Source organism: Macaca nemestrina, chromosome 11, assembly GCF_043159975.1.
Source record: "Macaca nemestrina isolate mMacNem1 chromosome 11, mMacNem.hap1, whole genome shotgun sequence".
Classification (NCBI taxonomy): Eukaryota; Metazoa; Chordata; class Mammalia; order Primates; family Cercopithecidae; genus Macaca; species Macaca nemestrina.
The window spans coordinates 2,225,750-2,248,297 of NC_092135.1; the positions used below are offsets into that span (position 1 = coordinate 2,225,750).

Sequence of the window (22,548 nt, forward strand, 5' to 3'; positions counted from 1 at the left end):
ATTTAGAAACTGAAAAATGAAAAGTCTACTGTATTTACCTATATTTTTGCTCTTTCTGTTGTCCTTCTTTCTTTCCTGATGTTCTAGATTCCTTCTTGTATCATTTTATTTCTGTTTCAATAGCTCCCCTTAGTCATCCTGTTAGGGTAGATTTGCTGGTGACAAATTTTCTTAGTTTTCCTTCATCTGACAACGTCTTGATCTTCCCTCACTTCTGAAGTCATTTTCACTGGATACAGAATTTTTTGTTGAAAGTCCTTAAAAGATGTTGTGCTGATTCCTTCTAGCCTCTATGGTTCCTGATGAGAAACCCACTGTCATTCTAATTGTTTTCCTCCTATAAATAAGGTGTCATTTTTTCCTTGCTCTTTTAAAGATTCTTTTCTCTGTCTCTAGTTTTCAGGAGTTTGATTAGAATGTGTCTTGGAATCCATTTTTGGGGATCATCCTCTTTGAGAGACTGGTTTAACATCTTGAATCTCTAGGCTATGTCTTCTGACAAATTTGGGAACTTTTCGGCCATTATTTCTTGGAGTGCTCTTTCGGGCCTGCTGTCTTTCTTCTTTCCTTTGGAACTCTGAATGACACAAATGTGATATCACTTGTTAAAACCCAACATGTCCCTGATTGTCTATTCATTTTCCTTTTCAGTCTATTTTTCTGCGTTTCAGGCTGGGTAATTTCTATTGTTCTATCTTTAAGTTAACTGATGCTTTCTTCCATATATTACATTTCTGCTGTTCAGTCCATCTACTCAGCTTTTCAAAAATTTTCAGATATTATACTCTTTAGTTCTAAAATTTCCATTTGGGTCTTTAAGTCTACCATTTTTTTCTGAGACTTTCTATTTCTTTCATTTGTTTCAATCACATTTGTAATCACTTGTCAAAGCATTTTACAATGGCTGCTTTAAAAAATGTTGTCTAATAATTCCAACATCTTTGCCATTTCAGCATTGGCATCTGTTGACTGCCTTTTCTCACTCAAATTGAGATTTTTCTGATTCTTAGTGTGAAGAGGGTTTTCGTATTGTATCCTGGACATTTGGGGTTTTTTTTTTGTTTGTTTTTTGCTTTTTTTTGAGATGGAGTCTTGCTCTGTTGCCAGGCTGGAGTGCAGTGGCGTCACGTCAGCTCATGGCAACCTCTGCCTCTCGGGTTCAAGAGATTCCCCTGCCTCAGCCTCCCAAGTAGCTGGGATTACAGGCACATGCCACCAAACCCAGCTAATTTTTTGTATTTTAGTAGAGACGAGGTTTCTTCACGTTGGCCAAGATGGTCTCGATCTCTTGACATCGTGATCCATCCACCTTGGCCTCCCAAAGTGCTGGGATTAGAGGCATGAGCCGCTACACCCGGCCTGGTATTTTCTGTGAGACTCTACATTCTGTTTTAACAGGTTCTCCCTGACACTGTGCCTGTGGTGAAATGGGAATGCTACCTCACTACCACCCAGTGGAGGTTGAAGTGCAGATCCCCACTGCCTCCACTGACACCCCAGGGATGGGACAGAAGAGGTATCTTGTAACTGTCGCTGAGCTCATGGTCTTTGCTGCGAGGTAGGAGGTACATTTTTTCTGTGGTATTTGACTAGAGTAAAAGTTTATTGTCCAAAAGTTTTTTTTTTTTCACACTAGTATGTCCCTTTCTGGTCTTTTAGCTGGAAAGAGGTTTTTCTTAGAGCTGTTTTTTCATTGTGCGCATTGGCATTCCTGGGTTACTGGCTTCTCCAGCACCCAGTCCAAAACATGAAAACAAAAGAAAACCCAGAGAACTCCCTACCATGTTGTTCTTCAAGATCCTTTGCCAGTTTTCCTCCTTCTCTCAAGCTCTCAGAGTCTGCTTACGTTTACTTTATATATAATGCTGCGTATTTTTAGCTGTTCTTAGCAAGGGAAATAAGGAGAAAAATGCCTCATTGTTCCAGAACCAGCAATGTCACGGCCTTTATTTTGAAAGATGCCGTCTGTGGATGACACACCCTAAGCCCAGCTGAGCTGCTCCTCTGCCTGATCTGCCTGCTTCGGCTCCCACTTATCCGGCCTGGCCCCCCGGCTGCCTCTCTGCAGCCGATCCCATGGACTGCGGGTCCCTTCAGAACAAGATCAATGTCGTTTTCATCTTCATTTCTACAGGGCCCAGGGATGAATTAACAGAACTGGGTCACAGCATTTTCGTTCACCATCTTTCTTTATAAAAACTCTATCCTCCATCTCTTTACGGATTAGAGGGCGTCCCAGGCAGGAAATGGTCCTTGGCTCTGACCTTTGTTCAGTGGCTGATTGTGAAGAAGCTCAATACTCAGAGAACTCATTTTTGATGGGAATTCCTTAGCCCACCCTGACAGGTTCTTCTTCTCTATCTTTGTTTTTTTTTTTGTTTTTTTTTTGTTTTGTTTTTTTTGACAGAGTCTCGCTCTGTCACCCAGGTTGGAGTGCAGTGGTGTGATCTTGGTTCACTGCAGGCTCCACCTCCCAGGTTCACGCCATTCTCCCGCCTCAGCCTCCCGAGTAGCTGGGACTACAGGCGCCCGCCACCACGCCTGGCTAATTTTTTGTATTTTTAGTAGAGACGGGGTTTCACCGTGTTAGCCAGGATGGTCTCGATCTCCTGACCTCGTGATCTGCCCACCTCGACCTCCCAAAGTGCTGGGATTACAGGCGTGAGCCACCACGCCCGGCCATATCTTTGCTTTTTAACCGGCATTCCCCAGGTGACTCAAGAGACCCAGATCTCAGAGGTCGCCTGAGTGTGAAGGACAAGATTGCATGCCACAGGTGAGATGGGATTCACTGCGTGCTAGTGAGCACCCCAGAGCCCCGTGCAGTGCCACAGCACGGCGCAGGTGCCCAGGAAACAGCTGCTGAATGAATTAACAAGCCACATCCTGCCTCCACTGAGTCCAAAAACCTCACACTGCCACAGCATGTTCTGTCCACCAAACACAGAGGGAAGAGAGGGTGAGTAATTTGGCAAAAATTATGTGGTTTGGAACCTGATAATCCCATCAATGCTGCTTCCCAATCCCATGTATCAACAGAACTCCCCTAACCCCTTCAGAGGTGATTATTGTAAGGAAGAGATACATACACTCTGAGTGGACAGAAGTAACTGAGAAAATAAGAAACCACTTTGTTAACGAGACTATATAAATCTAAGGCACATTTACAATATTGTAAATGTTGTCATTATTACTTTAATTATAACTGTGAGAACTGCTAGAAGTAATATATTCATGCCTATGTGAAGTTTGTCCCAACAACACTGTGAAATCCCCCAACCTTCTCATCCGGTCTCACCTATTACATCCATGAACACTTTCCCTTGTTTTCTTCCCTGCATCTCTCTCTCCGAATTCATCATTAAACCCTACAGTTTTCTTCCTAAAATTTCACATGATGCTTAATATCTACTCCAAGTCCTGACCATTCCAAATGGAGATTCTCTAAAATGTACAACTTTATTACTGCAAAACTTTCCATAGCGTACAAGTTTTATTACACAGCTTGAAAGACCACTCATATAAATTCATGATCTAAACTGGTACGTTTAGATTTAAAAATTAGGATTAAGAAAAAAATACGGCCGGGCGTGGTAGCTCACACCTGTCGTCCCAGCACTTTGGGAGGCTGAGGTGGGCAGATCATGAGGCCAGGAGTTCAAGATCAGCCTGGCCAGTACGGTGAAACCCTATCTCTGCTAAAAATACAAAAATTAGCCTGGCATGGTGGTGGGCGCCTGTAACCTCAGCTGCTCGGGGAGGCTGAAGCAGGAGAACTGCTTGACCCCAAGAGGTAGAGGTTGCAATGAGCCGAGATTGTACCATTGCACTCCAGCCTGGGTGACAGAGCAAGACTCTGTCTCAAAAAAAAAAAAAAAAAAAAATAGAAAGAAAGAAAGAAAAAAATACACACACACACATTTAATATCTGTGTGTATTCCTCGAGATACACAAGCAATTTTGAATGCTTAACTTAAAGAAACTGGGGGTGGATGGATGGATGAATTCATTCATTAATGAACTAACTAAAAGGTTTTATTAAAAAACATTCCTTACGACATGAGGCGGGTCTCTCCCTGAGCTTGCCCACTGTATTCAGTCCAAGCAATCACACCCACATCGTGCCCCATGGCCTCAGTCATTTTCAGAGTGACTCCTAGCCTCCTTCGTCGGCTCCTCCAGCACAGACCCCTCTGGTCTCCAGTCTCGAACCTCCGTTCACCTCCCTGGCTGCTCCATCTGGGCATTCTACACCACATGAGTCCTGATCTCTGTGCATGCTGCCAGGAACCCCTCAGCAAGCCTCCTCACAAACCCAGAGTCACCTGTCTTCTCTGCCTCATGAAAGCACATCTCCAAATCAGCATCTCTCCACTGCCCACCAGCCGCACCCCGGCTGTCTCTCCCGGGATCCCTTTACTGCCCCCAGAATCCATTCCCCACACTGCAGCAGGGTGACCCAGCAAGACTAACACCCGTCCTTGCTCATGCCCTGCTTGGAACAGGTCAGCAGTTCCACGGGCCCTCGGAGAAAGTCCAGCCTTGGCACGGCAATGTGGAACCCACCACAGGCAACACCGAGTGTCCCGGCAACAGAGCCATCTGCCCAGGTTCAGATGCCGCATGGCCCTGGGCAAGTTCCATGGCCTCACTGTAAACCGCGGCTACCAACAGAGCCCATCTCGTGGGGATCTTATGAGAAGTAAATGAAATAACAGAGGTACAGATAAGTACAGGAAGCCCAGCATCATGGTACACAGTAAGTGCACACTTTGGCTATTAATAGGGGGCAGCCTCTGGCCCTGCCTCTGATGCACAGTCTAGCCACAGATGAGATGTGGAGGCAAGGTTTTGAAGAGTGAAGAGGAGTTTTCTGGATGGACCAGGGGTAGGAAGACCCTCCAGGACATAGGGAAGATCCAGAACAAAGCACAGAGGCATGAAGCAATGCCGGGTGGACATTCACTGACCTCCGCCAGGAGGAAGCTCACTAAGACACACACTCGCCTCATACAGAGATCTGGGGGGACTCTGTGGGCTCAGAAAAGAGTTTCCATGAAGACAATGGTGAGGAGGGTGATGGCAGCAGAAGATGAAAGGGAGGGAAAAGTTAAAGAAGATGCAAGTGAAGGAGAAACCATGGAAAAAGAAGCAGAGTTCAAAAGGAGTAACAATCGCCCATGCCGGGCACGCTCCAGCCTCAGGACTTTCACACACGCTGTTCCCTCGGCATGTGCCAGAGTGCTCCCCAACTCCCCAGCCATGTGAATTCCTCCTCTGCTTCCCCAGGCCTCTACTCAGTGCCTCAACCAATTCAAAACAGCACCATCCTCCTTGCTGCATAACCTTCTCTGCTTCACTTTTTTTTTTTTTTTTAATTGAGACAGAGTTTTGCTCTTGTTGCCCAGGCTGGAGTGCAATGGCACGATCTCGGCTCACTGCAACCTCCGCCTCCCTGGTTTAAGCGATTCTCCTGCCTCAGCCTCCCGAGTATCTGCGTCACTTTTTATGACCTCCATCCTCACCTGCCATATTTCACATTTATCTGTGTGTGCCAGTCTGACTCCACCAGCATCTTGCTCCACCAGCAGAATCTCCATGGGGTCAGGAACCGCATCTGTTCTATTCCCAACGCCATCCCTAGGGTCTTTGTCGGCATCTGCCACACAGAAGGTCCTTCATAATTTGCACAATAAATAGATGGAAGAGGATGGAGGAAGAGAAAAAGAGGAGTAAGAAGTGCAGGAGGAGAAGGGGGAAGACAAGGAGGAAGAGGAGAAAGAGGAGGAGGAGGAAGAACGACCATCGCCATTGTCATCCAGCAGCCATCTAAACCAGACATGGATGCTGCAAAGAGCCGCACTCTGGGTGACAACAGGACAGGCCTTTAGGAGATGGTTGTCAAGGCTGGCTGAAGGCTGGACCCTCCTGGAGTGCCTGTAAAAACTACCAAGGAGATAATACACATTTGAGATGATAGATTTGCTAATTATCCTGATTTGCATAATATATACATGATTCAAGACATCACACTGTATCCCATAAATCTGTACAATTATTAATACTATGTGTCAATAAAAATAAAAATAAGGCCAGGCACGGTAGCTCACGCCTGTAATCCCAGCACTTTGGGAGGCCAAGGCGGGTGGATAACAAGGTCAACAGATCGAGAACTATCCTGGCCGACATGGTGAAACCCCACCTCTACTAAAAACACAAAAATTAGCCAGGTGTGGTGGCACGTGCCTGTGGTCTCAGCTACTCAGGAGGCTGAGGCAGGAGAATCGCTTGAACCCAGGAGGTGGAGGTTGCAGTGAGCCCAGATCACACCACTGCAATCTGGCCTGGCAACAGAGTAAGACTCCATTTCAAAAATTAGTTAATTAATTAATTAATTAATTAATTAAAAATATCAATGTCAGGCTCCACCCGACCAGCTGCACCTGAAGCTCTGCGGTAGGGCCTGCACATCTGCCAGTGTCTCTGCCAGGCTCCCAGGGATCCTGATTGCCAGCAACAGATCCAGACCCTGACCCAGGAAGGGCAGGGACAGGCTAGGGGAGAAAGGGCAGGGCTCAGGCTCACAGGAGCCAGTTGGTCTCCCTCCTCCCCAGCACCGCCTCTGGACACACTCCCCCTCTCCAACAGGCTTGCAGCCTCCACTGCCCCGACTGTCCATTAGAGAGGTAAGTGACTTGTTAGGGACCAAGCCCCCCCGTCAGCATCCCCAGGACCACCTTTTGTAAACGTCCTACAGGAGAAAGGAAGAGGGTCCTCCCAGATGGCCTGCCCAAGGCCTCTCTTCTGGCATCCCAAGTAGAGGCAGCCTTCGCCCAGCCGGCCGGTGCCCTCCCAGTGGTTCCGCCTGAGAGAAGGAAGAATGAGGGTTGTTCACTGTTTCTTGTCAGTTCTGTTAAAGTAAAGACATCGTCCTGAGGGAAAAAGCAGTAAGAAAGGAAGGACCTGAGAGGTCCAGGACATGGCTGGAGAAAAAGAGAATGGTGTGGACGAGAGCAGGCCAAGAGGGCTTCCTGACAGAGGCGGCACTTTAGCTGTGATGAGGAAGTATGGCACAGTGGTTGGGGATGGGTTGGGGGGCAGAGAGGGCAGTCCAGGGCACCGCCTTGCCTGTACTGCATTCTTTAGTTGAAGTCTGGCTGTGTTCCCTGCAAGCTCTCCCGTTACTTCCCTCCTGTGGGTGAGTGGGAACAGAGGAGAGGACCTTGGGGAACAGCAGCCCAGCCTCCTCACTGCCCGCCTGTGTGCACTCCTTGGTCTGGGGAGGGGAAGGTGTTTCTCCCTCCTCCCACTGCTACCCCAGATGCCAGGCCCTGGGCCGGCCCCAGTCAACAAGAGCTGGGACCTTGCAACCTTGCAGGAAGCTTTCCCCAGCCCTGCCCTTCTAAAGAGCAAGTGGCTTCAGCCTAGAGCAGCAGCAGCTGTCTCGTGACCATGAGACAGCATGCCTGAGATCAGAGGTCATGTGCAGAAGGCAAAAGGAGGGACAAGATGGGAGGAGAGAGGAGGGGAGAGGAGGGGAGAGGAGGAGAGGGGAAGGGAGGGAATGGGAAGGGAGAGGAGGGGAGACGAGGAAAGGGGAAGGGAGGGAATGGGAAGGGAGAGGAGGGGAGAGGAGGAGAGGGGAAGGGAAGGGAGGGGAGAGGAGGGGGTGGCCCTCCCCTCACCAGGTGCTCCTTGTTGGAGATGAATGGCCCACCTGCCCCCAGCAGTGATCCACTTTTTGCCCAACATAATTTGGTCGAGTTGGTTTGATGTTTAAAATAAAATTAAATTTAAAAGTTGTTTTTTTAAATAAAAAAGCTTTAACTTGAACCCCTCAAGTATATGACTGGCCCCAAAACTCCTGGGCAGCAAAGCGAGGGAGGATAGGAGATGTCATGGGTTTTCCTGCTAGTTGGAGTCCTCATGACAGGTGACGAAACCTGCTTTTTCAACAGGCCCAGCTCAGAGACTCTCATTCTGAGGACTGGCGCTGAAGCCCTTCTCTCAAAGGCCACCTGGAACTTTAACTGTGGGGCCCACACCTATTCTCAGCTCCCATCTTCTGGGGCAGGCACTTTTTCTAAAACAAGCACATTTCTTTTTAAAGATATCAGCGTGCCTGACCAAAACTACTAACACAGCCTCTCGGGATGGTGCCGTATCAGGTCAGCCAGTAAGAAGCAGGCAGAAGACTTCCTCAATGAAACAGCAACAGTGCAACAAGAGCAAAACCTTCCGAGGAGAAGCCCTTTACCCCTTCTGCCTGCCTGCTCTTCCTTGCTGAAACTAAGAGGTACAAGCTGGAGCAGCAGCAGCCATCTGGTGACCATGAGACAGCATGCCTGAGATCAGAGGCCACGTGCAGAGGGCAAACAGCAAAGCGAGGGGAGCACCTGCCCCCTCTCGCATAGTTGAGCATCCCACCCAGCCGAGGATTGCCTGCCATCAGATTTCTTAATGTCTGAGACGGGTAAGACCGTCGCCAGGCCAACCACTCTTCGGGCTTTCCCGAAATGTGGAGTCTGACACGGGCGTTGCTAGCATGCTTCTCTGGCCTCGCTGCCTCGCTGGAGAGCCTCAGGGCCCCTTTCCTCCATGACGCTCTTTCCTCCCAGCATCCTGACTGCCTCCTCATTCTCCCCCAGTCTCTCCTCTCCCTGATTTGCTCTTTACATGACTGATTTTTCAAAAGTGCCATGAGCATTCCTCTTTTAGAACCTTCCAATGTGCTGCCTGGACTTCCCTTCCCCTTTTTTGCCTCGGGTATTTTTGGAGAAGCCTGCCAGAGGCTGCCTGTTAGGTCAGACCCCGTCTGCATGCCACCTGGAATGCACCTGTCTCACTCCTCTGTGGCCTCACTGTGCTCGGAACTGCTGCTTAATGGAGCTTCCTGAGGGCTTGGAGGCTCCTTAGCCTGGGAACAACGTCTGTGTGTTCCCTGATACATCCCAGCATCAAGTACAATTTCCAGCACATAGTAGGTGCCCAAGAAACCACTGTTGAGTAAATAAACAACTATATCATTACATGCACTCTGAAGAAAGACACATCACACAATGAGAGCTCGTTACACAAGCAGATCCACACCTGGTGAGTCTGAAAGGGATCCAGTCTGAGTGACAGGTGAACGCTGACAAGATAGCAAGAAAGGCTACCAGGCCAGGAGGACGGAGCAGCACATCCCAAGACCCTGTGAAGAGGGAAGAGCAGTGCATGAGTAGAGGGTGGTTTTGATGAGGTGAGCAGGGCCAGGCCACACAGGCCTTGGGGACCTGGCCAGCTGATTCTTTGTTCTGGAGACTGTAGAGAGAAACCTACAGTTTCCGTTTCCAAAGCCCTTTTGTCTTCAGTGTAGGAAATGCTGGAGGAGGGCATATGCATGGTGAACCCCCCAGTGTCCATCACAGGAGCCCAAGACAGAGTGGGTGGACACTCACCTCTGCAGTCTGCTCTGTCCTGAGAGTTTTATAGGTGGTAGGTCATTCAATTCCCAAAAATCTTGCAGTAAGGAAACTGAGGCACAGGCGGCCAGGGACCTGTCCAGGTCATAGGGCTGGTACATGCTGGGGCCTGGAATGAACCACACCTCAGTGTGACCAGGCCGCGCTGGCAGTGTGGGAGAGAGAAGCGGCAGACCAGAGAAGCTCTCAGAGGGAAATGGTTTAGACGGACCGAGGGAGGGAGTGGGGCATTGCAAAGGAAATCCAAAGCAAGTAACGAACAATGCTAAGACTTGCTAAAACTGGGTGACACATCCACTCGCATTTTCTATGCTGGAAACAATGTGAGTGTTCACGCATGCACACCACTGCACCACATTTGTGCTGCCTGTGGGATTCAGTGACCTGGAGATCATCAGGGTCTTGGTGACAGCTGTTTCCATGTCTTGAGGGGACCAGACGCCAGAGGAGAGCAGGCTGAGGAACGCCTGAGATTTGAGAACATGGAGACTAGATGTCTAGACTGTGGTTTGGAGAAATTTGACTATAAAATAGGAGAGAGAGGGTCAGTAGCCAGTGATGTGTCCATAGTGGAGGACAGGTTTTCTTCTCATTGCAGGAATCAGACATTACAGAGATCATCGAAGTCTCCGGCCTGCCTCTCCTCCATCCCACTCCCCTTCCTCTCTCCCCAAAGGTAACTGCTCTCAGGAACTCACTGTCACTGTCGCGCATGTTTTGTATTTTTACTGCGTATTGATTTGTCCAGAAACGTTTTAAGGCCTCATTTTATTGGTTTTTAACCTTTCTGTAAATGATGTGATACCGTTCATATTGTCCCAGGACGTGCTCCTTTTCTTCACATTACACTTTACAAGCTCTGTCAAGGCGGATAAATGGGAATCTCTAGAGCACTCTATGTCACTGGTATCCTCTCCATCCAGTCCTGATCTACTGCTGATGGGCAGCGTTCTGCTCGTGCAGTCGTGGTGCAAACAACACTCCTGGGTCGGCCACCCCATGCCTGTGCGCTGGCTTTCTCCAGGGCAGAGGCTGCAGGTGAGCTGATTGGGCCATGAGCACCTTTGCCTTTATGGAGACTCACCAGACATCATACCAGCGTACACTCTTGCAGCACTGCAGGCAAATTCCTCTGCCCTTGCCCCTTCCGGGTATTGCTAGATTTCCAATGGGGAGATGTGGGACTGTACAATCACCCACAGAAAGGTTTCTGTTGAGAGAGAAATTAAATACAGAGGATCTAGAAGTGCATGCTGGGGTAGGGGATGGGGAGATGGCAGCCAGAGAAGGACTCCCCGGCAGACATATGCCCCCATATACAGAACTCTCTACCAGTCAATGCGAGGAGCCAATTGGGACCTTCCTCTCTGCACTTGCTGAGATGATGGATCCCAGACTTGCCCGTAGTGCACGGCGGCCTCACTGCCCGCTCCCCAGCTGACCCCTCCTGCTCCCACTGCACAGTGCCCACACACCCAGCAAGGCGCTTACACAGAGAATGATTGCCAGGTGTTTATTGAACTGTTTTCCCACACAAGACTCTGAGCTGCTTGAAACAGGGGCTGCGTTACTATCTCCTCAACCTGAAGAAATTTGCAAGGGCCTAGCACACAGTTGGCGCTCAATGAATACTTTCTGAATTGCTTTAAAGCTACTATTGCAGAGCCCACTGGCGTGGATCTCCTAAATATGGTGCTCTTTGCAGACACATGCACAATTTAAAGAAAGGAGCCAAGTGGGAGCCAGGAAGAAGCAACTTCAATCAGGAGTGTGGACGGCAGACGAGGAGTCCCACCCAAGAGGCTTTCTTCTTCCACCCTCTCTTCCCTACCCTCTCTAGCCCCCAGCTTACCTCAGAACCCCGACTTCCTTCCCTGGTTGTAAAATAAATTAATACGCTTTAGCCTTTCCTATAAAAAACTGATCTCCATCCTCTCACTGTCTCTAGAAAATTCTTACATTAATTTATACTACTTCCAGTTTTGTTCTCTCTTACTCAGAAATGAGGAAAAATCCTGAGACCAGAAAGAGGGAAAAAGAGAATTCCAAGCCGGGAAAGCACAAAACAAGTTCAAATGTCTAAACCTCATGGGCGGGTATTGGGGGAGTGACATTCACAGCATGCATTCAGGAAGTCAGAGCTGAAATCTGGGGCTAATGACATAACACTGATAACACTGATGGGTGCAATGAAGAAAATGAATTCCCCAATTTCTATTTTACTTTCATCATTCAAGGAAAATGGTTTGCAGGAGTGAAGGAGTGGAAAGGAAGCCTAAAGCCAGTCTGGAGACCTTGGAGCGCTGTGATGTGCTCTGAGCAGCCAGGCTGAAATGGACGCCTCATGAAGTTGGCCTTGGGGGTTTCCGGTGAGCTCCACCAGGCGCTGTCTTTGACCCTTTACCTCATCCTATTGGCTTTTGACACATCAACAAGTTGTACAAAGTCATGCAGAGCCTGCTTTCAAGAAATACGTGGAGATGAAGTTGGACGTGATTTGGGGCTAGACTTCGTGTTCCGTAAGGTCTAAGGGAAGAGGGTGGCAGCTGTGCATAAGGAGAGGGGAGTTCTAACACTCAAAGCTGGCAGTCTGGGGGATGGGTGAACTCAAAGGACTAAAAGTCACTGGAGGTCCATGAAGACAACTCAGAAGGATTTTAGTGGCAGCTCCTTTTTGACAGTCCCTCCACCATTTTGGAAGTGGAGGCAAACCGGGGAAACACCAGGAAAGCTAATATTGATAGGAAAACCTCAGGCGAATAAAATGGCAGGAATGTAAACCAAAAATGCCGGTTGTGTCCATGAGCCTGGGAGGCCAGCAAGAAGCTGGGGACAGGGGCAGCCTCCGTCAGACAGGGAACCCTCAAGGTGGGCGAGTAAGCAACCTAAAGAACCTGAGCTGCCCCCTCCAGGCTCCTCCAAATCTGACCTTTGCTACAGGATAGATGAGTCAGCAAAGCTCATCAGCTCCACGGATGTAAAGACGGTGTAGGAAGCATATGGCGGAGGGAAGAATCAGCACCACAAAATGACTCTGTCACGCTAGAGAAAAAGGCCAAATCCAGCTAGGATCACACTCAATAAAAACGAGCATCATCTGTGGTCCTTGGGGCTAAAACCCGACTGCATTAAGAACGTACAGTTTAGCAGCAACACGTTTGACGCTTAGGGGTTTTATTCGAAGAGTCAGCAGAAATGCTGACTCCCAAAAGGTTAGCACAAACTTGGACTGGCTTCTGGAAGGTCAGCATCTGGCGCAGTGGAGGTGCAGTCTTGGCAGACACAACACTGATTGTCCTTACCTGGAGCGCTGGACTCAGTCCATGGACTTGCATCCTTAGAGCGGCTTGAGCAGAGGAGACCTAGTGGGATGTGACTGTGGGCCAGGATATCCTGCCGCATGAAGAAAAGTCCACAAATGGATTTCACCTGCAGACAACAAGACGCCCTCTTACGCAGAGGGTAGGTAAGAGCTATCCTCACATAAATAAAGGAAGCCGTGGCCATGAGGATTCAGATGAGCAAGTCCTGTTACAAGAACTAACATTGGGACCACACAGCAGGAGCCAGAGAAGACAGCCTTCAGCCCAAAGACAGAAATCCCAGTACCCCCTAGAGCTGTGCGAAAGGGCCGTCTCAGTAGACAGTACACTCTCCAGCTAAGGACAAACTCAGTAGACAGTACACTCTCCAGCTAAGGACAAACAGCTAAGGAGACACTGCAGAGGTCATCAGATGCAGACTTTCAACTCTAGTAACAGACTTCAGTTTTCTGAAAAATTATCTCTGACTCTATGAGGATGATGTCCATTCTCTGATAATGACAGACAAATGAGGTCACATGGTTTATAATGACTGGTTGACACAAATCATTTAAAAGAAATCTCATTGGTAAAACATCCTTAATCCACTTCCTCAGGTGACAGAAAGCAGAGGAGCATTAAAATGTGCTCTTTCATGGCAGGCACTATGGCTATGCATATTTTTTTATCCTTAATTTAATCTTAACTAACAACCTTTTGAGATAAGTATTTCTGTTTACCTTTAATAGATCAGAAAACTGTCTCATAGAGGCTACATAATTTGGATGAGATTGGCCAGGCCATAAATGACCAAAGACTTACAATGGGCTTTATGGAAATTAAATCTTCTGATTCAGATATTAAAAAACTGGAAGGAGCATTGCTCTCATCTTACAACCAAAAAAATTTGGATAATTTGCAAAAATCACAATCTTTCTTGAATAAATCAGAGAGCTGAGACTGCAGGAAAAATAATCCAAAATCTAAGGAAAATAGGCACCTCCAAGGAAAGGAGCAGCCACAGACAATGGACACTGTAAAAGAAGAGGTTATTTACAAATTTTAATGAATTTCTAAAGATTGAGTGTTCACTAATGTGAGAACCCTACCCTAAAAACAAGATAACAGAGAAGAGTTTGAAACTCATATTGCACTAAGCATGAACACAACAATAACAAAACCTAACCACAGCTTAACTTATGACCAGATTTACTCAAATTATTACACTAAAGTCTTAGCCAAAAACAAAACAGAGGAATATCCATTTCCAAGCATTAACACTAGTTACATAAGTCTCTGTTGTTCTGTTAAAGATATCTGGCTCTTATACAAAAATGTAAGACACACAAAGAAACACAGAGGAAAAAACAGTATCAACAAGACCAGATTTTGATATGACACAAATGTTGAAGCTATTACATGAAATATTTCAAATAAATATAATTAACATGTTAAAATCTCAAGTGGAAAAGTTAGATGGTATGCATGATCTGAGGGAGAGCTTCAAGAGAGATATGAAAATTACAGGAAATAATCAAATGAGAACGTGAAAAATGAAAAGCATGATAACAAAGTTGAAAGAGGCTTTATTGGGTTCAGTAACAGAATCAATACAGCTGAGAAAAGAATCAGTAACTTGAAGATAAGTCACTATGAATTATGCAAACTAAAACATACACACAAAAAAGTAGTGGTAATAAAAACAGTATCCAAAAGCTGTAGGATAATATCTAACAGTTTAGCATATGTATATTTGGAAGGAGAAGAGAGAAAAACCAAGCAGCAAAAATATTTGAAAAGATAATAGGCAAAGTTAATAACAGCCACCAAGCCACAGACCCAAATTCTTCAAAAGCACCAAACAGAATAAATGTGTTAAACCGTCTCCCCAAATCCATGCATATCATCTTTAAAATGTTGAAAGTCAATTATAAAAAGAAAATGTTAAAGGCAGCCACAGAGGGAGAAAGCATATTACATACAGAGGAACAAAGACAGGAATTGCATAAGACTTTTAGTTAAAAAAATGTACAAGTCAGAAGACAATAAAGTGGGAGATTTTGGCTGGGCACAGTGGCTCACACCTGTAATCCCAATACTTTGGGAGCCCCAAGGCAGGCAGATCACCTGAGGTCAGGGGTTCGGGACCAGCCTGTCCAACATAGTAAAACCGTGTCTCTACTAAAAGTACAAAAATTAGCTGAGCATGATAGCACATGCCTGTAATCCCAGCTACTCAGGAGGCTGAGGCAGGAGGATCATTTGACGTCAGGAGTTCAGGACCATCCTGGTTAACATGGTGAAACCCCGTCTCTATTTAAAATACAAAAATTAGCCGGGCGTGGTGGTGCACGCCTGCAATCCCAGCTACTCGGGAGGCTGAGGCAGGAGAATCACTTGAACCTGGGAGGTAGAGGTTGCAGGGAGCCAAGATTGTGCCACTGCACTCTAGCCTGGGTGACAGAGTGAGTCTCCATCTCAAAAAAAAAAAAAAAATAGAACTATAAAAAAAAGAAAATATTTGCGTTTGGGATCTAGGGCTAGGCAAAGAGATCTTCACGTAAATTAATGATAAATTGGACTTTATTAAAGTTAAAAATGTTAGCTCTGAGAAAAAGTCTATTAAGAGGATGAAAATACAAGTTATGTGCTTGTAGAAAATATTTGCAACCCACACATCTAACAAGGACTAGTATCAGACATATATGAAGAATTCTCAAAACTCAGCAGTAAAAAAATCAAACTTACTGTTTAGAATATGGGCAAGGATCTGAACAAACATGTACTGAAGAGGATCCAGAGATGGCAAAAAAGCACATGAAAATATGTTCAGCATCACTAACCACTGGGAAAATGTACATTTAAACCACAGTGAGATATCACTACATGAAAATAAAAAATAGTGATAACAGCAAATGCTGGTGAATGTGTGGAGAGACCAGCACACATACATTGCTGGTAGGAGAGTAAAGTAAGACAGCAACTCCAGAAATTCGGCTTAATAATCATTTGACAATTTGAAAACTAAACATATAGCCATCATAAAAACCAGCCACTGCTTACTTAGGCTCGTAACTTAGAAAAATCAAAACTTGTGTTCACACAAAAACCCATTCACAAATGTTTTATCAGCTTTATTCATAATTAAAAGAAAAACAAAAAACCTGGAAACAACCCAGATATTCTTCAGTGGGTAAAGGGTTAAACAAATCGGTACTCCTTAGGCCAGGCACAGCGGCTCACACCTGTAATCCCAGCACTTTGGGAGGCCGAGGCAGGAGGATCACGAGGTTAGGAGATCAAGACCATCCTGGCCAACACAGTGAAACCCTGTTACTACTAAAAATATAAAAAAGTAGCCAGGAATGGTGGCACATGCCTGTAGTCCCAGCTACTCGGGAGGCTGAGGCAGGAGAATCACCTGAACCCAGGAAATGGAGTTGCAGTGAACCAAGATCGTGCCACTGCACTCCAGCCTGGGTGACAGAGCAAAACTCCATCTCAAAAAAAAAAAAAAAAAAATCGGTATTTCCATGCCATGGAATACCACTTAGCAATAAAAAGGGGCAAACTGTGGATACATGAAACAACTCAAGTCAATCTTTACAGATTTATGCTGAGCAAAAAAAACCCAATCCCAAAACATGACATCCCACATGATTCCACTTATGTAACATACTGAAATAGCAAGATTATAGAAATAGAGACTGGAGGAGTGGTGGTCAGGCCTAAGAACAGGGTTGAGGGGCTCAAAAGGGAAGGATTTCTGCCTTGATCTGGCACCTTTCTTTCTCTGCACCACCCCCTTCTGCATCATGATGGGCATGGGACAGACAAGGACTCCTCTCAATGGAACCAGACCTGTCTCTGGCCAAAGGGAATTTCCAAAGATGTGTCTCCAGAAGCACAATAAGAGGTTTGATTCGAGCACATAAGTTTTTCAGTGAATTACTCTCTTTGAAAATGATGAGAGAGACAGTCTTTTTCAAATTTCCAGGTCTGTCCTGGGATGTAGATTGGGTTTCATAGGCCACGTCCACCAGGAAATTTCGAAAGTCAGGTTATTAAAAGGCTGCGAGGGTGGGAACTCGCAGTGCTGGCTGGACTGCAGCCCCTGACACTGAGATGAGCGCCGAGTCTCTTTTGACAGGAATCGCAGCCTCTCGTGCAGATTCATTTATGGAAAGGAGATAATGGGAATGGGAAAGAAACACTGCTCTAATTTCATAACATGCAGCTCTCAACGTGTTTAAATTCCAGGACCGCCTTTGCAGTTGAGCGTCTCTGGAAATACGCTACTCCCTGAAAGGACATATGCTCAGCCATGCTGAGGCGGGGTGGGCGTGCTCACCCCGGATGCACGTTCGGAACACGGGCCCTAGAACTGTAGGTTGGGCGCTGCAAGGGCTTCAGGGTCAACAGTTACCCAGTGAGCCACCTGGTGGGGATCATAGGCCATCAGTGTTCAGTGTCACTCAGCCAAGGCGTGCATTCTGTGGATCTCTTTGGACACTTACACTCTCCCAATTCTGTCCCCTCTGGGTTGGGGTGGCAGCTCCCGTTCCAGGGGATGCCGTCCTCATCCCCACCTGCTGTAAGGCTCAGACTTTGGTAGGCCCTGAAGGAGGTAGTAAGGAGGAAGCAGACCTGGGCTATGATCTCACAGAGCTGGCATCTGCGGTGACAGAGAAAATCCTACATAAAGTTGTATGTCCTGGAGTAGGACCAGGTGCTGGAATGGACTCCAGACTGCAGGTGCTCTGGGACACCAGCCTCACGGGAACTTGCAGTGCTGCCTGCACAGGAGTGGGTGGCAGGTCAGCATCACCCCAGCCACTGACGCTTTGTGGTAGGACTGAATCCTGGCACCACTGCTTAATAGCTGGTGATGCTGAGCTATACATCCCCTCTCTGCCTTGGTTTTCTCATCTGTAAAATGGGGATCATTCTACCTGCCTTCCTGGACTGGGTTAAGATTCAACATGACATTAAGCACATCTCACGGTACAATGAGTGGAAAAGCAGGAGAGAGTGAGAGAGAAGACCCACCGCCCTCACACCCACACCAGCTCCCTCCCAAGTCCTGAAATTCCCACATTAGCCTCAATCTTCAGGGGCCTTCTAGAGCCAGGGCCATTTTAATTTCCAGAATTGGTATCCCTTGGGAAGAGAATGAAATAAGCCAGACATTCCTAAATTTGACGAATTAGCCCACAACTCCCCAGAAGTACTGTTGAAAGCTGGGGCCCTCAGAATGAGATGTGTGGGTTCGCTGGAGACCAGGAGAGACTGGGGAGCTGCACCCGGGCTGTGGACCACAGGCCCAGACAGGCAGGCTCAGGAGGCCGTGAGGCTGGGCAGTCTTGCTCTGGGCAGCGCAGGGCGCATTTGTCTGCTGACCCCAACTCTCCAGCGGACATTTACTGAGAATGGGAGGCAGGACCATGGAAATGTCCATTCCCACATGCCCATGGACTTTGGGGGGAAAATCTTACCTGGATTTTTGTTGTTATGCTGCCATTTCTTAGTTGTGTGATTGTTTTTTCTCAATCTCTGCTAGGCTCAATGTCTTCATCTTTAAAGTGGGAATAGCAGCTCTCATCTCCTCTCAGGCAGTGAAGGATTAGATGGTAAGCTCCTGACAGGCTCTGTTTCCTGTTGGACGAATAAGTAGAGGGAGCAAGGAACCGTTTGCCCCTGCTGGCCCCCAACCACCCCTGTCCTCCTTGTCATCCTCTCCATGGAATTCAGACTATCCCACTGGCCCCTGTACCCCCAGTCCAATCCTTCAAGTCCCTCTTCTACATGGCCACCAGATCTGATTGCAGCTCTCCTCCTCAGCTCACAACCCTTCAGTGGCTCCCTGGTACCATGAGGCTAGGGCCCAAGTGCCTTCCACTGACCCTCTCTGGGGGCTGGAACCTGCTACACTCCTGTGAACCCCAAATACCCGAGACAGGTCTCAGTCAAGTTAGAAAAGTTAGTTTGCCAAGGTTAAGGACACACGCCTGTGACATGGCCTCAGGAGGTCCTGCCGACAGGTGCCCAACGTGGGCAGGGCCCAGCTTGGTTTTACACATTTTAGGGAGACATGAGACATCAATCAACACGTGTAAGAGGAACACTGGTTCCATAGGAAAGGCGGAGGGGGCTTCCACCTTGTAGGTAGATAAGAGACAAGCAGCATTCTTTTGAGTTTCTGATTAGCCTTTCCAAAGAGACAATCAGACATGCATTTATCTCAGTGAGCAGAGCGATGACTTTGAATAGCATGGAGGCAGGTTTTCCCTAAGCAGTTCCCAGCTGGATTTTTCTCTTTAGCTAGTGATTTGGGGGTTCCAAGATCTATTCTCCTGCCACACTCCCCAGCCTCATCCCATATCCTCCTTGACTGGAACCTCCTGTTGCCCCAACCCCACGCCTTGGGCTTGTCCTGCTCCCCCTGGAGACAGGCACACACATGCAGACTCAGCACAGCTCAGGGCACCTCTGACCCCATCTCAGCTCTGTGTGGTCCTTCCCACTCTGAGCCCTTGCAGCAGCCAGGGAAACACCATCCTAACACTTACAGATTCTTATCATGAATGTGTCCTGCTATGTCTCCTCCAACTCCAGGTGGTGATCAAGGCTCAAGTGTTATTTATGTATTTCCATAACCTCAGCCAGAGCAGAGCTGGAAGGGGTGGGGAAGCCAGGGGAGGGGCAAGAAGGGAAAGGGGAGGGGGGAGAGAAAAATGGAGGGGGAGGGGAGAGAGGAAGAAACGGGGAGGAGGGGAGGGAAGGAGAGAGAGAGGCAGGAAGGGAGGAAGGGAGGGTGAACTGAGGGAGGGAAGTGAGGTGGAGAAGGAGAAAGGAGAAGGCAGAGAGGGAAAAAGGGTGGAGGAGGGAGGGAAGGGGAAGAGGTGGAAAAGGAGGGAGAAAGAAAGTTAGCTGGTTAATTGATTAGTTAGTTAGGTAGTTGGTCCCTAAAATAAGACCAATCAAATAGAACCATTCTACCCACAGGAGTAGACTCAAACTTGACTTTGTGAGCTTACTCGTGAGAGAACCAATCAGACCCTGAGAAGCAAGTTCATCCTTGGGCCATGGTGCCAGGAACTGTGATGGCTTCCATCCATCTTGAGCTGCTTTTGTTACCCAAATTATAGTATGCAAGACAGAAGCAGCATAATGAGGTCCTGTGCATTCTCTGGGGGGATGGGGGAAGAGGAGTGGGAAAGGAACAAAGGCCTCCAACCTCCCAAGACGGAGGCTCCCTCGTTGTCTTGGGCAGCCCCAGCTTCCTTTGAAAGCAAGAAAGGAGCACAGTCCACTGCCATGGCAACCACCCTCAGCCGTCCTGGGACTGGGACGTGACTACTGACTGGGAGCCGTCCAGAGGCCAGGTTTCCCCAGTTTCCAGCCACACAGGAATAGAAGCCCTTTAAAAGGAATGACAGATGACACTTTTTAGGACCTGGCTCAGCCACCAGTGACGGCTGGGGAAAGCCTCTGTCCTCACCTACCATCTGCTCCATTACAGGGTGTAATTTGCCTGTCCTGAACGCCAATTTGAAAGCAGCCTGTAACTATAAAGCAACAAAGATGCTAACCAGGGCTTATGAGTGAGTAGACAAAAGGAGACGTCACCTCCTTGCTCACATTGAAGGTTGAACTTGTGGCCGTCAGCAGGAGGCAGCAGATGCAGGCATCTCTGGGTCCTTCCCCAGAAGCCCAGGTTCACTCACAGTCACTGTGACCCACTGGGGTTCAGTCAGTCCTGGTGTAGACAGTGAGCACTGACCTTAGTTGAAGGTTCCTTGATACCACCACTGGGGTAAGAATTTTTTATGCTATTCTCGTTCAGCCATTGCCACAACCCTACAAGGAAGGTATCTTAAGTGAGTTGTGTGCATTCACAAAGCTCAGGTGGCAGAGGTGGAAGTGGGTTCTGCCAAAATCCATCTTCCCTTCCTCTCTAACAACAGGACTGCAGCTTGGCAATGGCTGGAGAGCTACACCGCATACCTCAGCTCCCCCTGCACTCCGGTGGCCCTAATGGGAGCAGAAGACATGGGGTCACTTGTTGACCAAAGCCTTTACAACTGGGGCTTGGCTGTTCCTTGATCTGGGTCCTCTTCCTATACACCTGAGCATGGGAGGAGCTAGGACCCAGTCTTGGTCACACAGATGAGAATGGTGCTGAAGGAGTGGGGAAGAAACAGTGTGGAAGGAACTTGGGTCTCTGAATGAGCATGGGGAGCTGAGCCACCTGCTGGTCCTAATCTCGGACCTTAGTGATAGACAAACTTGGCCTCATGTGAGCCCCTGCCCATGGTTTATACTGGTCACTTCGCTCAGTGTCCTGTCAGAACAACAGAGACCAGGTATTTCAAACAGTAGGAATTTGATATGGAGAACCAGTTACGAAAGTGTTGGAAGCCTGGAGAATTACAAAGGGGAAACTGAGGTTCTGCGGAGACTATGAACTGTGGGAAGCTGTCATCATCCCAGGAGCTGGAGAAGCAGAAGAGAAAATGGCATATCCCAGAGCCCAGGATCACTGCACCTCTGAGGCTATGGAGCACATGCTGCTGCTGCTGCCGCTGTGACTGTGGGAACCATCACCACAAATCAGCAATCAACAAGAGGCCTTCCTTCCCATGGACCGCCTGAGCCAGAGTCCATGAGTGAGATGCTACTGGAATCGGTCATCCTAGGGAGGAACCCAAGAGGCTGCTACAGCTGCAAGAGGCAGCAGAAGAGGCAGGAAGAAAATAAAATGGTTTCTCTCTTCCTCCACCTTCCAGTCTCCTGCCAGGGTTTCCCATTGGCAAGGTTAAATTGGAAGGCAAGTTGGTTTGCAGGCTTCCTGCTCCCTGTGACCCAGATGGATCTGGGAGCAGAGACAAGGGAGCAGCACACTGGGCTAGTGAAAGGTCTGGTACTGGGGCTGGCGGATGTCTCCACTCCTGACACTAACAGTGGCTTTCCACGATTCTGCACTAAGAGGCTAGAGGAGGGGAGGACAATCAAGGGTCCCTGTCTCCAGTCCACCGGGGCAGAGACGAGGCCAGAACTGGGAGGGCAGCAGGGGGACTGGTGAGAGGGATGCTCTCAGGCAAAGTCAGGCCTGGGATCTATAGGAAAGGGGCCTGAAGCGGTTTGCACCACCTGGAGGTGAGGGTGGACGGTGGCCGTGCATGCACTTTGAATTGGTCATCTGCATTCCAGGACATGGACCACTCTCCCAAGATGAAAAAAAAAACCTGATAGAGGATCACATGGTACCAAATAAAAGTGTTTATTTTAACAGGAGCAGTGATCTAAGCCAGCATGCACCCAACAGCTCCTCAGTGCCAAGCACCACACTGCACCCTGCAAACACACTTTCCTCACGCGGACCTCATGACGGTCCCATCGAAGACATATTTTCACTCCATTTTACACTGAGAACGTTGACATTTGGGTTATGTAAACTCACTCAAGAATTAAGTGGCAGAGGTGAAATTGTCACCTCAATGTGACTCCAAGCTTATTGACTTTGCCTCAGAACATCCCTCTCACCAATCCCCCTGCTGCCCTCCCAGTTCTGGCCTCGTCTCTGCCCTGGTGGACTGGAGACACACACCCTTGATTGTCCTCCCCTCCTCTAGCCACATGACTCCCTAGGTGAGGCCTTCACTCGGTCTGGATGATTCTTCTGAAACCAGATCTGGCCACGTCACTCCCAATGGAACACAGATGCAAATGCCACCATCTGACATTGTCCCCAGCCTCTGGGCTCACCCCAGAGATTCTCA

At 48.0% G+C, this 22,548-nt stretch overlaps 1 long non-coding RNA gene across 1 annotated transcript; it reads right to left on the reverse strand.

The window, feature by feature from the left end:
- Nucleotides 1-9,448: 9,448 nt before the first annotated feature.
- LOC105492406 (uncharacterized) lies at nucleotides 9,449-19,486 on the reverse strand. The gene is made up of 4 exons (XR_011609489.1): nucleotides 19,336-19,486; nucleotides 18,262-18,421; nucleotides 12,767-12,893; nucleotides 9,449-10,674 (listed from the first exon to the last, which is right to left on the reverse strand). It is a non-coding gene; the product is annotated as an uncharacterized lncRNA (long non-coding RNA).
- Between the last annotated feature and the right edge of the window lie 3,062 nt (nucleotides 19,487-22,548).